Here is a 15,173-nt window from a genome sequence, read left to right on the forward strand (position 1 = left end):
TCACATTCTGCTTCTGGAAGCCTCAGGCTATGGGGCAGAGTTTCTGGAATTCTCTACACTATGAAGAATTTTCTGCTCAACACTGAAGACGTAAATTCTCTGGCTGTGGTCTGTTTTATATATTGGGATCCCAAGTATCTGACAAGTTCTACTGCTTAAAAAACTAGGGAAACCACTGTTCCAGACCAGTCCCCTCATTTCACTGGGCTGGAAGCCAGGACCCAGAGAAGCTGGGGGCCCCTCAGTGTTATTCCACAGAGAGCCAGGCCTGGATCTCTTGAGTACCCTGCTGGCCTTGGTCACAGACTAGCTACAGCTCTGTGATTTGCTAAAGACATGATTTAGGAGCAAGATGATATGATGTAACAGTTACGAGCACCAGAGCCATACTGGGTGGGTTTTCACCGTGGCTCTGCCTCCAGCCAGCTGTGTGACCTTGGAAAAACCACTTAACCTCTCTGAGCTTTAGTTTCCCCTGAGGACCTGTAAAAATAGGGATATTAATAGGACCTACTTTACAGGGTTGTGGTGCAGATTTTAAAAGAGTTAAAATGTGAAAAGTGTTTGGAACAGTGTCTGACACATAATAACTGCTGTGCGGGGTGGGTGACCAACTCACCCCGTTTGCCTGGGACATTCCTAGTTGTAGCACTGAAAGTCCTGTGTCCCAAGAAACCCCTCAGTCTGAGCAAAGCAGAATAGTTGGTTATCCCAATTGTATGTGGATATTCAATCTTTTAAAAAAAGTCTGCATTAATGTTCAATAACCGTCTATGTTAATGTTGTTTGACTTCTCATTACTAAGTATTTTTTTACTTAGTAGGTTATTTATACTGAGCATGAGGGAAGGTTACTGACAAATTAACACAGACGGGCTATCAGAGGCCATCTTTAGCCTACTTTCTTTTTTTTCTTTCTTTCTTTCTAGATTGTTCCCCCTTGCCGGATATGGTAATACATTAGTGAATTTTTTGCATTGCTTTATGCAAGTGATATTGCTTGGGTAGTACTTTTTTTTGTTTACATTCTAACATTATTCCCATTCCTCCCCAGATCATGAGATATAATCAATATACAGCGCTGTATAAGTTTAAGGTGCGCAGACAGCAACGTGATTCGACTTTCCCTACTTTCTAACAATGAAGTAAATGAAGCTGCTTTTTTTTACCGATTCGTGCAAGGAGACCCACAGCACCTCCCCTTGGAAAACACTCATAGAGCTGTTGGTTTCTTACCAGACCTCCTCAAACAAGAGAACTCTGTTTCTTTTTTCGAAAAGTCTATATTCCGAAAGTTCACCACTTCAGACGAAATCCTCCCAGCCGCACAGAACCTTAGAACTGGAAAGAAGGTTAGGAAATATTTAGGACAACTGTCCCATTTCCCAGATGGGAAGCCCACTCCCTCTCCTGAGGTCACACACTGGTAGTAAACGATGGCCCGGGGCTCCAACTCCTGGGTCACAGCACTCTCTGCGGTTCTAAACTGGTTCCATACCCGGGGGCAAGCTGCACAGAGAAGTGGGGGGCCCTGGAGTAAGAGGGAAGCCGTGTCACTGAGCAACCTCTACCCTCCTTCCAACCCAGGGGCTCCCTTTTCACCATCTGGACACTGAGCTGCAGCTTCAGTAGCCTCTGCAGAAGGGCTCACGTGCCGTGCTCGCTTCGGCAGCACAGATACTAAAATTGGAATGATACAGGGATTAGCATGGCCCCTGCGCCAGGATGACACACACATTCGTGAAGCAGTCCATATTTTTTTTTTTTTTTTTTTTGGAAAAAAAAAGGGTTCATGTGCGGAAAAAAATTTTTTTGAAAGCCGCTCAATGACATCATAAGATTGACATATTTTCTTCCCTGGAAAATTTGTTCCCATGGAGAAAACTTAACCATTTCTTTAAATGACACGTCTCCCCCTGTCTGATAGATTTTACATGGTCGGAAAAACAGATGCGTGGGCCCTTTAAAAGCCAGCAGTTACAATGAAAGGCTCATTCACTTGAAGGAATGAGCTGGGTGAGTCAGGGGCTGGTAACAACCGACCCAGATGTGTAATCTCATGCCCATCACTTAGAAAAATGTCACTTAGCAAAACGCTGCCATTTAGGGCCTCTTGATAGAGCCTGAGAGTGAGGGCTTGGGAGGGCCCTGAGGGGGGACAGTCCCCAGGAAGCAGGATGGAGGGGGACAGATGGCAGTGAGACCATCTAGAACCCAGGCCCAGGGTGTGGGACGTGGGCAAGAGGAGCTACTGGCGAGTTATGCCTCTCCCTCCCCACCCTCTTCCCACCCCCTCCCCACCTCCATATGATTTTAAGCTGAAACAGACAAACCTGGCTTTGGAGCTGGGAAAACATCCTGGGTTGACCCCAAGGACGAGAAAGACAACAAGAAACGGCAAAGCAAAGTGTGCAGCCTTTGTCCGTGCCGAGTCTGGGCTCTCCCTTGAGTGGGTCAAGGCTTAAAGGATGGGCGAGGAGGCAGACTGGATCCTCCACAGGCCTGGGTTTGAATCCCAGCTCAGCCACTCACCAGCTGTGCGACCTCAGGAGAGTTGCCACACCTCACTGAGCATCCTTTCCTCGTCGATTAAATGTAACAGTACCTGCCTTACGAGGCCAGCGAAGGATTAAAAAGAGAGGGGGGCCATGCTCCTTACAGGGCTTCCGTGCCAAGGAAGGAGCTGCAGCTGCTGCTTATTAAGTACCTACTAAGTGCCCATCCGTGGGTGCCACAGCCTGAGCTCCTCACCCTTGGGCTATGTGGCCGGTGTCTACTGGGGATTCTCCCCAAAGCTGGAACAGTTTAGAGTAGAGCTGTCACCATGGTCATTTGAAGCCAAAATAGCTTTGGGTCAGAGGACATCCTGAGACACTCAGAGTTCATCAGTCTTTGCCATGAGTGAGTGTGTTTGGCCAGCCCTCCCCACATAATAGGGGCTCAAGAAATATTTGTCGAATGAGTGACTCAGTGATGGAAGAAATTAATGAAGGACTGAATGTTGATGAATGTCTCCTTCTGGATGGAAGGAGAGAAAAAAAAAAAAAACTCAGAAGTTCATGAACATAATGTTGAATGAAATAAGCCAGATACAAGAGAATGTTCCATGTGATGACATTTGTATAAATTTCTAGAACAGGTAAGATAAATCTATGGTGACAAGAGTCAGAATAACAGTTTCCTGGGGGCTGAAGGAAACAAACAAAGCTGTTCCCTGTCTACATGTACCTAATATCTGTTCCACTCTCCCTTCCAGCTAGTGTAGCTACTTGATAAAGTTCTGATCAATGAGACATAAGTGGACCTGTCGGGTGACAGTTGGTGAAATCTTTAAGGACTGGTTCATGCTCTTTGCCTCCTTGTCCCCTCATCCCCCATGCTGTTTTCTCAAAACAGATGTGATGGCTGGATTTCTGGCTGCCCTGTTTGATCATGAGGACTATGGCCACACACTAAGGTTAGAAGAGCTGGGAACTGGATGCCTAACTACTTCATGGAGCTGCCACACTAGCCCTGGACTGCTCACCTGCTCACCTTTAGACGTGAGAGAAAGAAATGACTCTTGGGGAAGCCACTGTCATTTTGGGGTTTACTATCACATGAAGATTAACCTATTCTCCCTGCCCAATGGCCCTCTGAGGTTGGTACTGTTACTGTTGTACAGATGACGACACTGAGTTACAGATTAAATCCTTGCCCAAGGTCACATGAACCCAGGCTGTGTCTGAACCCAGCCTGTGACAGTTGTCGAAGGCATTCCTTCCCTGGAGGCTAATGCACACACATCACAGTCCTCTCATGCCCAGTTCCTAGGGTCCCAGACAGAACAGGCCATGATCACAGGATTAAGAGAGTCCTAATCATAGGACTGACTTTGGGCCCCACTCACATGATGTCACTGACACTCCCCTTCTTCCCCAGACTTTGGGAGATGGAATCACATCCCCATTTTACAGCTGAGAAAACAGAGGCTGAGGGTGCTGAGCTCACTCCTTCAGCATCACAGAGCTAGGGAATGGCAGAGCTAGGATTTGAACCAAGGGCACTTGCCAGCAAAGGACACATTCTTAACCCCTCAGCCACACTGCTGTCTCAGAAGCCACGTAGCCCAGTTTCCCAAGAGATTTTTGAGAGTCCCTTTACGGCCCCTGCCACATGGCTGGCCAGCCTCCATTTGCATACCCCCAATGACAGAGGGCTCTTTACCTACAGCCCTGCAAAGCAGAATCTTGGGAGGAAGGGTTCCAGTCTTTATACTGGCCCCTGCCTTCTCCTGCCTGGCCTCAGCCATCCTTGACTGCCCCTGGGGACTTTTCCCCAGAAGTGGCCTTTTTCCTCAAGCTCTCAAGCTCAACAGGTGGGGTGGGGGACAGGTGATAGCTTTACAGTGGATTCTCTCTCTCCCCTCATTGCCTGCTCCTCTGAAGAGAATGCAAGACTGTCATGGAGGAGGATTTGGCAACAGTTCAGCAAATATAAAATGTACCTGCTCTGTGACTGGCTCGCTTGCTCTCTCCTCACACATGTGCGTGAAGCCACTCAGGGCAGTGAGGATCGTGAGGGTGAAATCCTGGAACAACCTAAGTGTCCATGGAGAGGGGGCTGCTTACAACACCGGAGTTGCCACAGCAGCTCAAAAGGTTAGGATTAAGGTTTCTGCCCAAGAGAAAGGAGAACACAAGCCCTCACAAACATGCAGGTGCGAACATTTACAACAATATTAGTCCTAACAGCCCCAGACTGGAAATACTCCAAGTGTCTACAGGCTGATAAATAGATCAGCAAAATGGAATACAGCTCTACAATGGAGTAGCAGCAAAAAGAGGACGAAACACTCTACAGCACAGATGAGCCTCCAAAGAGTCAGGCTAATAAAAGAAGTCGGTGCAAAAGATAATGTACTCTGTCATTCCATTCATATGAAATGTCCAGAAAAGGCTGACCTGCAGAGACAGAAAGATGAGCGGTCACCTGTGGCTGCGGGTGAGAGCAGGGACTGACTCACAAATGGGCAGAAAGGCACTTGCTGGGGGGCTGGAAATGTTCTTGAACCGGATTGTGGTGATGGATGTGCAGCTCTCTGAAGTCACTAAAAACCACACTCACAACAGGTGAACTTTATAAGTCACCCCTCATTCATGCTGTTCCTTAAGAGGCTGATATGAAAAAAGGGATAAGACATTAGGTGAAAAAAGAAAGATGCTGAACAAAATATCCAATTCCCGTTTACGTAAAAAAAAAATACAATTTAAGAACCCTCCCATATGAACATGAATATGTCTAAAGAAATGCAGAGAATCGCATCTTGAAAGCTCCACCTCACACTTTTTGACAATCGATACTTCTGGAGAGGAGGGTGGGAGTCGGGGGCTGGAGAGGGGGGTTTTACTTTATCATGAAAGTAGATTCCTTGGCTGATTTTTTTTAATACAAAAAAGTCAAGCAGAAAAAAGGAAAGAAAAGGAGAGATGTAGAGGAGCGAGGCTAGAGGCTGCAGTCTGTCCTCCGGCACCTCCTTTTACAGTTATTGGGCCCATGGATTTAGGGAGTTGACGTTTGTAAGCAGTAAGTTGGACGTGTCTAGACTTAGGAAGGATTTCAGGAATGATCTAGTCCAGTTCCTTTGCTTTTAGGTGGAGAAACTGAGGCCCGGGGAGGGACTGGGGTCCGTCTGACGCCAGAGCTCATTGCGCTTGGGCCCGGGCTGACGTCCAGGCTTGGGTCGAAGCTCCCAGATCTGCCCCTGCACTGCACTCTGCACAAATTGTTTTGTGTCTCCGGGAAGGGAGAGTTTATAAATTTGGCCACATTTTGGAACAACAGAGCCATAAATGGACATGCCCGCGGGAGGCTGGGAGGTACCTGACCTTTGAGGCTGGGAGTGGGGAGAGGAAGGGAGCGCAGGGCGGGCAGACCCAGCCATGGCCCAGATTCTGGCACTCAGGGGAAAATAAAACTGGAGAAGAGAACTTATCCAGAGGAGGCTGCAGATGAAGTGGGGAAACACAGAGGGCCAAACGATCTGGTTCAGAATGCCCCTTTTGCCACTGGCTGGCTAGCTGACGTTGGGCAAATGCCTTTACCTCTCTGAGCCTCACTAGTCACCAAACCCAGTGAATGATGAGAACATGTGAAAAGGTTGTAAAAATGCAAATGACCAGGCCCCAACACTGACAGAGAATCAGACTCTTCCAGGATGGGGCCCCGGCAACTGTATTTTCTAGAAGCATCCTGGCATAGTCTGCATCACTAGAGAACTGGAGTTCAGGGGCCAAGGACATCGGGCTCTTAAAACAAGCTTCTCAAAGTGATTATTTCTATCCAGATGGCTTAGCATAGCATTCAAGTTCTCCAGGGGCATAGGACAGCTTTGTCTCACCTCAGCTATGCACATCCATCTCTTTATTGCTTCAAAAAATAAGGTGGAGTGTCCCTGCTGCTGCCCCAGATAAAAACCAGGTCCCTGCCTTCCCTGGGCATCCAAAGCAGGAATAAATAAATTCTGTTCTTTGTGGTCCTCTTCCTCTTCCAAATACGTTCACTTTCAAATCTCTATTCAGGCACTTCCTTCCAGTTGGACAGTCCTCCCGCACCCCATCTGGCTTCCCTTTTGATGGAAAGTCCACCTCGAATTCCCTCTTCTGTAAAGCTTTCTTGGGTCTCTGCACCCCTAGACTGAATCACTGTTTACTCATGACTCTCCCCTCCAAATGAACGAACGAATGAATGAGTGGAATTCCTGACGGATGTGCCTCCCAGCCCTGGCACAGTTCGTAGCCAATAATGTGTGCTAAAATACAGTGAAATCTGGATTCTCTTAGCCAGCTCTGATCTGAATGCAACAACCACTGAAAAACATTTTTCAGTCAACAAACATTTATTGAGTGCCTACTCTGTGCCTGGCACACGTAAACAAACCAGATCATTCTGAATGGGGTTAAATGTGATGAGTGCTATGAAGAGAACCATGGTGAAGCGCTGCTTCAGAGAGGAAGGGGCCAAGAAGCCCCTTGGAGGAGGTGGCATTAGAGGTGACATCTGAAGAATGAGATAGGGCTGGCCTGCAGAGCCCTAGAAGGGCTGACTTGATCTGGGATTAAGAAGAGCTCTCTGGATTCTAGGTGGTGAGGGGCAATGGGGTGGGGACAGTGGCCAGAGCCAAGTGACGTGAATAACAGCAGTGTGGAGAGGTGGGGCCCAGCCACATGAAGACAGATGCCACAGGAGGCCTGCTGCTTAGGTGGGATGGCTGACCTTCCAAACCTTGTATTCTCTGTAAGTCTTGTTTGTGTTTTAAACACACACACACACACAAAGAAAACCAAACCCCTCAGAGCCTCAGAAGTTGGCTAAAGCCCATAGGATTGTTTGTTAGTTTTTTAAAAAACATATTTTCCCACTGAATCTTCAGTTTTGTTTCCAGCAGCTGGCAGGCACCCAAGAGGACAAGTTAGCTGGGATGAACAGGCTTCCGTCACTCTGTCATTGTCCTCTGGATCACAGCTCGTGGCTGCTAAGAGGGTCATTTCCTGTGGCCTCAGCAGGGCTGGGAGGGTGAAGTGTGGGGGCCAGGCCTTCCCACGGATGCAGCTGGGTCAGCTGCATTTCCTGAGAGGACACTGCTCTGGGGGAGGGGGAGGGGCAGGCAAAAGGCAGCCCCTGAGGTCAAGCAAGCAGCTCTGGCTCAACAGTTCATTATTAAGTCAGTTACTTGAGGTTTAACAAAACAACATGGTGAGGTTCCCGGACTGGCCCATAGCACTGATATTGGAATCATCTGCCAAGATAGGATGAGAGGAACCCAGCTAGAAGGAGGGCCTGGGTTAGTACCTGATTTCAAGACTCACCAAATTCAGGCCAGGTGACCTGGAAACGATCCTCTGAGGTGAGGCTGGGCTGTGACTGGAAGACAGAAAAGCCCCTCCCCCACTGCAGACCAGGCAGGGGGCCCAGACTCTGGGAGAGGGGACTCCAGACATGGGGCTTACTTAACTCCATACACCCAAATTCCAAGTCTCTAGGTTCAGCCCTTCCTGGTTACAATCTGGTTTCTTACACTGATGCTCCGCCCCTAGAGAGAGTGGGGAGGCTGCCAAGTCAGCATCTGGGCCATACCCACCAAATTCGTCCCACAAACCCATGAATCTTGTATCAGGATTACACACCTCCCTCTGATGCCACTCTCCCTTGCTCGATACCTCCAGTCACGCCAGTTTGCTTTGGGTACCTTCTTCCCACCTCAGGGCCTTTGCCCATATTGTTTCCGCCTGCAATACTGAGCAAAGTACTCAAAGCACCTTAATTAACCTTTTCCTTCTAAGAGCCAACTAACAATAGTGAGTCATGTAGTAACTTGAGTGATGTCGTCTTCCTCCACAGACCGCTGAAGTCGGCCCACTGTCTGTCACGTGACCTCCAAGGTCGCGTGGAAAAGAAAAGAGAAAAAAGACAGTGCCTCGTAAGATTCTGGGACCTAAGCCTGGAAGAGACCCGCGTGTGCCTTCCGCTCACTTTTCATTGGCTGGAATCAGTCACATGACCCCTCCTAACTGCAAGGGAGGCTGGGAAATGCGGTCTAGCTGTGTGTGGAAGAGGAAGACGCCAGTATTCGTGCAGAATAGCTGAGTCTGTCCCAGTCCGCAACGTGGTCCCCCAACATGAGAAGGGGGTAACGGGGGCCTAGACAGGCAAAAGCCCCTACTATTGCCCCGTACACACCCTCCACATCCCCAACAGGGAGAGAGAGACGTGCCTCCTAGACCTGTGTCTGCCTTTTTCTGTGAATGTAAACCAGTTAGTGGTCAGTGTTTGGAGCAGACACCACCCATATATCCCCCGGACTGCACTCACCAAAGGCGGCTTACAGCGAATGACGTTGTTCTGGCCTCAGGAGTGCTCTTGGGCCTGCATGAGGGCAAGCTGGAAGTGAGGGAGTTGGCCCCCCCTCCAGCCCTCAGCCGACAAAGATGGAGAATTGGTGATGGATGTCTGAGCTCCCTCGCCCAGTGGTGGGGATGATGGAGGCTGCTCTACTACTGGCTCTGAGCGTTCCCTAGCAGGGTTTCCCACCACAGTGACTTCCTTGATAATGCTTCCTCTACTGGATGCCTTCCCTTCCCTTCCCTTCCACCCGCTACAGGGATGCCCTAGGATCATCTCCAAAATAGGTTATTTGCACTTAAATACTTGTCTTTGAGTCTGCTTCTGGGAGGACCCAAACCAAGGCTTCTCCTCAAGGGCAGAGATGATGACCCATGTTCTTCTCCCCTACCATATCCAGCCTTGTGCTTCATGGGTGCAGGGTCATCCTTTTTTGATTACTTTCAGGAACACACAGAACACATGTCAATGGATTGGTCTTCTTGGCCAGGGCTGCTGTACACTCATCAAGGAGAAGCCTTGAAAAGAAGCCTCTGAGGATTTATCTGCTCATTCTATTTCTTTCCCACACACAGGAAATTCTGGACAGGCAGAGCTTCCTGAGCCCGGGGGAGCTCGCAGCATTGGGTCAAAGTTCTGCTCCTTATGAGAGGAAATGTTTGAGTGGTTTGAGGGAACTAGCATTGCCTTCCTCACTGCCTGGAGAAAGGGAAAGTATAGAGACCTGGGTTCGAGTCCTCACACTGCCACTTGGATTACTGGGACACTCTGAGCTATTCCTTCCCCTCCCTGGGCCTTAGATTCCCATCTATGAAGTGTAGAGGTGGAATAATCGGGCTTCGGGATATCTTAGAGCTGCTGCATTCTGTATCTCCTCAGAACTCAGATCCAGACGGGTCACACTCTTCACTTCTGAAAGCTTTTAGGGCTTTCAGGAAGTCAAAGCAGACAAGTATTTTGGAAACCAAGATTAGCAACAATTAAGAAAAGTTAGAGTGGTTTGTCCTGCAGATGGAATTTTCCACGGGAAATAATTTTAGATATGTATTTTCTTAATAAATTGACACTCACTAAAAAGTTTTCTCTTTTCATTTTTCCAGGCTTTCTCCAATCTCTACATTGCAGCCCAAGTTACCTGGCCAATCGAATCATGTTGCTCTCCTGCTTAAAACTCATCTCTGCATACCTAGTGCCTAGCAGAGCCTCCCACAGTGCTTTGCACATAATAGATAATTGGTTATTGAATTGAATTTTATTTCCGAGCCATGGCCCAGGGAGATGTTCTCCTAGAAAAGCTTGTTAGGATGGTATGTAAAGTAAAAGTAGAAAGGCTATGTATGAGTGAAGGCCAGGAACGCTTACCTAAGAGTGAGGTGCTTAGTATGGACACTATGGTGTGACTTTTGGTGCTCAGTTGCCCTTTTAGCTTCATTGCAGATTCTGAATAAGTGAGGTCATTGCATAAGTTACTCCAGTTAAGTGAGATGCTACTGTCATGCTTATTCAATCAGTTAGGGGTGCATTAAGCTGCAAGTTGCAGTGCACAGTGGCTCAAACTACAAGGACATTTGATTGTCTACAAATCTGGATGCAGGAGATCACAGAGTTGTTCTACCAGCTTAATGATGTCACAGAAGACACAGGTTCTTCCTAATTTTTCACTCCTCTCTCCTTATATTTCAGCACCTCATGGTCCCCAAATGGCTGTCACTTCTGTAAGCATCATCTTTGTCCAAAGAGGGTGATACCCCTGAGCTCTACTCTCCGTTTTGATCCTTTTATCAGGAAAGCTTCCTACAAGCACCCCAGCATACTTTCTCTTATGTCTCATTAGCCCAGAACTAAGTCATGTGACCATCTGTATTTATTATCTATTGCCATAAAACAAATTGGTCCAAACCAGGCTGCTGCAATAACCATCTACTATCTCTAAAAGTTTCTGGGAGTCAGGTCTCCAGGAATGGCTTAGTTAAGTGGATCTAGATCAGGATCTCTCAGGGGTAATCTGTGCCAGTCTCAATATATAAAGGTGACTGTGTGACAACATGGGGAAGTCAGTGCCACTGAAAGAAATGTTTAATGTTACTTAGAGTTTCCCTAGAAAGAAGAGGCATGATGTGCCACACAGGGCCACAGGGGAAAGCACCAGCATCAGTCAGGAGGCAGAAAGGAAAGAGACAAGGCCAAAAGCACAGCCTTTATGGGGGTTTCTAAGGGCAGGGCAGGGCAGGGCAAGGGAAACAGCTTAGGACTGGCTAGTTTGAATAATTCCAGTGGGCTTTGCGGCATAGGAGCTGTCCTGAGTTGTCCAGTACCTGGCCCTGGGTTATGGCAGAGGAAGTATTGGCTTGGTATGTGAGAGTTAGATAAGGAGGTGGTTGGGGGTATGGACTCAGGATTGGTCGGTTTATATGTGAAAGATGGGCTCATAGACAAGTTCTTTACTGTCTCTAAGAATTAACTAGCTCTGGGAGGGGCAGGCTCTTCCCAGACACCAAGGTTCCCCAAGATGTCAAAGTATCATAAAATATAGAAAATAAAAAACATGATTAATGTGAGGATCCCTCTGGCTCGTGCTTCTGTCAAAATATTGGCCCACACCATAGTCATCCAAAGGCTTGACTGGGGCTGCAGCCACTTCCAAGGTGGCTCACCTACATGCCTAGCGTGTTGGTGCTGAATGTTGATGGGAGGACTTAGTTCCTCCCATGTGGGCCTCTCCACAGAGCTATTGAGTGTCCTCACAACATGGCAGCTAACTTCCCCCAGAATGAGTAATCTAAGAGAGTAGGGCAGAAGCAACAATGGTTTTTATGACCTAGCCTTGGAAGTCACTCTTTGAAATGAGTAAGTCCAGCCTACATTCAAGTGGAGTGGGTGAGTTTCTATCCTTTGAAAAGGAGGGTGTCAAAAAATTTGCAGCCACTAGATCATCCCCGACTGCAAGCGAATCTAGGAAAGCAAAGGAGAATAGGATTGTCATGAGGAGCTTAAACTGATCACAATTCATCACCTGGAACACTGCCACCCCAAACAAAATCAGAGATCAGTTAATGAGGAAGGAGAAGAAAGGGTGATGGGAAGACAGTCGAGAGGGTCTGCCACAGTAATGATATCAAGGTGAAGGGGAATAGGGCTGCCAGGTAACTGTCTGTCTCAACGTTGCATAGGACATATTTATGTGAAACGTTATTTGTTGTTTATCTGAAAGTCAGACTGAACTGGGTGTCTTCTATTTTCATTTGCTAAAAACCTAGCACTCCTTGCTGGGAAGTAAGTCTTCAATAGTCACGGCAGGGGGAGGGTGTAGCTCAGTGGTAGAGTACATGCTTAGCATGCATGAGGGCCTGGGTTCAACCTCCAGTACCTCCATCCAAAAAAAAAAAAATTGATTTTCCTTAATTAATGGAAGGAGGCCAGTGAGGGATAGGACTTCTTGGGAAGAGGGAGCAAAAGGAGACTGCGGTTGTCTGGAGGAGGAACAGACATTTTAAAGCCTAGCAGAGGTTTTTTGGGGAGGTGGGTGTGTGAGGTTAAGGTCTCCTGTGGTCCCAATCGCTCTTCTCTGTTCCCACCACCACTGCCACCATCACTTCCACTCTGATCTCAAAGAGCCAGGAAATTCTAGCCAGAAGCATCTCTCTCCAACATCCTGAAAAGCCAACTCCCAAAGCCAAAGTGGGAGCCAAGGGCAGTGCTGCAAAATGCATGGAAGTTGGGTGAGAACACGGACCTTTGCTGTGTGACCTCAGGGAAGGCCCTCCCCTCTCTGGGCCTCCCTTTTCTTGGCTGTGTAATGAAAGGCTGGTCTAAATAGTCTCCAACAGCCCTTTCACTTGGCCTACGTGTCTCCCTCCCAAAAGGAAAAACTAGAGGGAACAAAAAGACATGGGTGGTTTCTCTGGTCCCGTTTCCAAGCCAAATGCAGATGAAAATGTCCAGTGTGACATAGATTTAATATAAACAGTGGTGCATTAATACTCACAAATACCCCAAAAGGAGTCTCAGATGGGCTATTTTTATCCCTTCAAATGCGTACACACACGCACACACACTCCAACCCCCATCACCCCCACCCATGAGTTTCTCCAGTTGGTTTTTACAAGAAGACAAGAGTTCCAGTTAAGGGTGCTAATTAAACAGCCTGGACTGTGGGCAGGAAGGAGGCTGGCAAAAACCTCCTCTCTGGGCCTGATGTCACCGCAACTGGGTATTTCTCATGACCCAAGAATGTGAGTGTGTTTGCACTGCATGTCGAAGCCAGTGATGCAAGCGTGGCCTGGTAAACAGGCCCCAGACAGGCAGGCCCTGCAAGGAGACGCGGTGCCGAGGCCTGGCGGACGCCCAGGTGGTGCTTAACTCCTTCCTGGCAGAACCGGCTGCTGGGCTGCCAAGGCTTGGCCAAGGGGCCTTCTGTCCTCAGCCCCTGCTTCTCTCCCAGGCAGGGTCCGTGGTGTGGCAAACTCTGAATTTGGAGTCACTGAGACCTGCATCTCACCCGCCAGTTACCTGCTCCAGGGCCTTGGGTATATGATTCCTCTGCCCTGAGTCTCAGTTTTCTCATCTGTACAGTGGGGAGAGGAATCAGGTCCCCAGTCCCCACTTTCAACTCTATAGTCCAGAATGCCTGGATAACCAAGGCTTTTCTGTATATTCAAAAAAACACTCATTTGGAGGCAAAATCTGACCTGAATGGACTGAGGCTGTGCAGAACCTGTATTTATCTGACTTAGAGTCAATACTCACACTTCTCACTACAGCAATACCCACCGGTATGTTTGACTGGGTGGGCGCAGACCCCAACAGATCACCTTTCAAAATCCCCCTAAGTTCTGAATTCTGAAACCCATCCAGCCCCAGGAGTATTGATCTGGGGTTGTGGGCCTAGGGAACTGGCCTCTGGCTCTTTGGGAGACTTACTGAGAGACTGCCTTCTGCTAGAAAATCAGCCCCGGACGACAGGGCTTAGCTCTGTCTCTGCTGCTTCCCAAGCACCCAGCACAGTGCCTGGCACAGAGCAGGCATCCAACTGACAGTCGTTGAATCAACAGCTGAAGTTCTTTATACCCCATAAATGCCACAGTGGTGATTACAGGGAAACTGAGGCTAGAGACTCTAAGCTGGCCCACCCTGGGTCCTTTCCTGCAGAGGGACTTCAGGCTTTCTCCAAGAAAGGTAGCTGCTTGCATTTCTCTGCTGGCCTGCTCATAAACAGCCTGGTGACCCCCCTCCGACATTCCAGGGCAGCCTTCTCCCTGGATGGCTGGTTTGAGGGCATCAATGAGTTTTCTTTGGCTGAAAGTTCAGCTGACTTTTTTTAAAGGGGGCCTGTGCAGAAAGCTGGGGGTGGGGGAGGAGAGGGTCATCATGCGGTACCTAGGGAAGGTGGGATTTAAGGCCAGCCCGAGACTGTGGACTAGATCCCCAGACCCCTCCAAAGACTGTGAATGCATCAGCTTTAATCCTAGGACTGGAGAATTACCCAGACCCACTTGGAGCTGCCAGGATGGAAAAGGCCTTCCCAGTGTGTTTGGACACAACCTCAACTGCTGTGGAGCCTGAGTAACTCCCTGTCCCTCTCTGGGCCTTAGCACAGTGGAGCTGGAGAACCCAGCATGGTGGATCAGAGCTAAAGTTGTAGACACAGACTTGAGAACAAGCCCAGGCTCTTCCCCTTGCTGGGCAGGGAGTTAGGGCAAGTCCTTTTCCCTCTCTGAGCCTCAGTTACCTCATCTGTAAAATGGCACTTTATTACAGGGATATTGCCCTGATGTACATGCCTGGTACATTGTGGTAATAAAGGAAAGTTAGACACTGTCACCCTGGCTTGGATGACCCTCCTGATCTGGTGTCCTGCCTTAGGCACCAAGTTAGAATAATGAAGACCTCATTGTCCAAGCACCCACTGTTTCAATACTTCACTATGTTCTAAGTACTTCACGAGTATTAGTTCATTTCATCCTCCCAACATCTCTCAAGTGGGTACAAGCATTGTCCCCACATTTCAGAAGAGGAGTCTGAGGTTCAGAGAGGCGAAATGACTCCTACAAGGCTGCACAGCTGGTGAGTAGAAGAGCCGGAATCTGTCGGACTCTAAGTATCTTATACCGTGGCTTCAGGGAAGACCTAGCAAATGATTCCATGCTCCGTGCTCCATTCGCTGAAGCCAGAGATTCCAGCCGGGCCACCCCCTGATGTAGCCAACGACCAGTGCTGGGGCTCTGGTTCCCCTATCTGAACCAGGAGGAAGCGCCTCCCTGCCCTGACTCCCCCTGACTAAAGCGAGGACACTGG

General features: G+C 48.6%; 1 non-coding gene across 1 annotated transcript; it reads left to right on the forward strand.

The window, feature by feature from the left end:
• The first annotated feature begins 1,655 nt into the window (after nt 1-1,655).
• Nucleotides 1,656-1,759, forward strand: LOC123615749 (U6 spliceosomal RNA). Its single transcript, XR_006723426.1, has one exon. It is a non-coding gene; the product is annotated as a U6 spliceosomal RNA (small nuclear RNA).
• Nucleotides 1,760-15,173: the final 13,414 nt, after the last annotated feature.

Source organism: Camelus bactrianus, chromosome 32, assembly GCF_048773025.1.
Source record: "Camelus bactrianus isolate YW-2024 breed Bactrian camel chromosome 32, ASM4877302v1, whole genome shotgun sequence".
In the NCBI taxonomy this organism is placed as follows: Eukaryota; Metazoa; Chordata; class Mammalia; order Artiodactyla; family Camelidae; genus Camelus; species Camelus bactrianus.